This window comes from Cebus imitator, unplaced genomic scaffold (genome assembly GCF_001604975.1).
Source record: "Cebus imitator isolate Cc_AM_T3 unplaced genomic scaffold, Cebus_imitator-1.0 Scaffold140, whole genome shotgun sequence".
Classification (NCBI taxonomy): Eukaryota; Metazoa; Chordata; class Mammalia; order Primates; family Cebidae; genus Cebus; species Cebus imitator.
Genome location: NW_016107455.1, coordinates 1,849,888 through 1,851,691, shown reverse-complemented (window position 1 = coordinate 1,851,691; position 1,804 = coordinate 1,849,888). Strand labels below are relative to the sequence as shown.

General features: G+C 48.3%; 1 protein-coding gene across 4 annotated transcripts in view; it reads left to right on the top strand.

Annotated features, from left to right (window-relative positions):
* Positions 1–1,804, top strand: part of SLC6A4 (solute carrier family 6 member 4) — a 40,747-nt gene that overhangs the window by 13,306 nt on the left and 25,637 nt on the right. Inside the window, exon 1 of one of the 4 annotated variants that reach the window (XM_017542030.2) lies at positions 1,096–1,360. The exons of the other annotated variants lie outside the window; for them this stretch is intronic. The gene's annotated coding sequence lies outside the window, so the exon portion shown is untranslated. Of the gene's footprint in view, positions 1–1,095; positions 1,361–1,804 lie in introns of those variants that run through there. 4 annotated transcript variants of the gene reach the window in all.

Below are 1,804 nucleotides of genomic sequence, written 5' to 3'. Positions count from 1 at the left end.
GGAAGAGCAGCTCTGTGAGCTCGGCGCCCTCTGGCCACACATGGAAAAGCTCTTCATCCCTGCCATTTGGCCTTCAAGTTTGCCAACATTTAATGTAAAAAACATGTCATTGATATAGGCCAGAGGGAAGTACAGAGGCCTTCTTAAATACCACCACCAGAGACCACCAAGTTCAAGTTCAATTTAGCTGAATATTTAAATATGTTGACATCTCATCATGTAATAAAATAATAATAATATCCCTGGCCTGGTAAATGGTTACTATGGTGGATAAGAGGATGTGTGGTTATTTTAAAAGTCTATCAAGCCTACTATGGGGGCCCAAGGCAGGGGGAAGCATGGGGAGGCCAAGGCCGGACAGCAGCATAAATGGTGAGCAGGATGAGGTTCTGGAGGTCGCTCTTGTGAGAAATACACATCCTCCTGAGGGGTGTCTGCACCTTTGAGCGTGGGGTGGGTGGCATGGGGCCCAAACAGTGGGGGACAGCCCATGACATCTACCTACCCTTATACACAAACCCTCTAACTACACGGAGCTGATTTCTCTCTTGTCACTGTAGGTATTTTTGGCAACAATCAATCCCTTTAAAATTTTTATTTTCCACTTTACAGAAAAAATGCAGCAAGCATAAAACCCTAGTGACTGAAAGTCCCTGGTGTTCATGTCTAATCCTGCTTATATTTAGAGACGTAGTCATCAGCATGAAGCTACTATTTTGTGTCCTGATTTTTCACATACCATGTTTTTGTCTACTTCACATGTGTAGGTAGTTCAGTTGCAGTCACCGAAAACCCTAAATAGGTAGGAGACATCCTTGTGCCATTTCTATTAGCCAGTTCCTAGCCATCCTCTTAACTGTTGGAAGGTTAGCCCCAGATCAGTGCAGTTATAAGCAGTCCCTCCCTGGCTGTCCTTTCCTAGAAGGATCCAATGTCTTCTCAGCTAGGCAGAAACATATTTCAACTCCCAAACTGTTTCAACAGTTTGAAAAGCTCAGGCCCAGAAGAAACAGAGTGAACAGTTAACAGTCTTCTCTGCTTACAACTTTATAACAGGCCATAGGTTTAAAGTCCAAAAGGGCTCAAATTTCTACCCCACGTTTGACGACTCAGACCTCAATCCAGAGCTGAGTTGACTTTCCTGCGCCCAGGCCACGGCGGTGAAATGAAGGCACAGCAGCCCCGGCCGGGCCCTCCTGATGGAGGTGCGTGGGGACGGCGACATCTGCCACCCCGGCATCTGTAACCTGCATGCTCTTCTCCCTGGGTCTCCTGGAGGCAAGGCAACCTTGCTTGCCCGCTTTGCAGAATAACAAGGGTCTTAGCCACAGGAGTTGCTGGCAAGTGGCAAGAACGAATGGTGAGCAGCAGTGCCGTTTAAGGCCTGGTCAGATTTGCAGATGCATAATGGGAATGTAGAAAGGCCATGTGCAGACAGTCTGGACACAGCCGGAGGCAGCTCAAATCTGCCCCAGCCTTCCCAGGTGCTAAAGGATGAGTGACAGAGTCTGTAGCTAAGGAGCTGGGGTGCCCCACAAAGGGTGGTCTTTTTACGTTTGTCCTTTGCTTTTTTTCCTTTTAAAATCATATCTGTCTCGTGGCCGGGCGCGGTGGCTCACGCCTGTAATCCCAGCACTTTGGGAGGCCGAGGTGGGTGGATCACGAGGTCAAGAGATCGAGACCATCCTGGTCAAAATGGTGAAACCCCGTCTCTACTAAAAATATAAAAAATTAGCTGGGCATGGTGGCGCGTGCCTGTAATCCCAGCTACTCAGGAGGCTGAGGCAGGAGAATTGCCTGAACC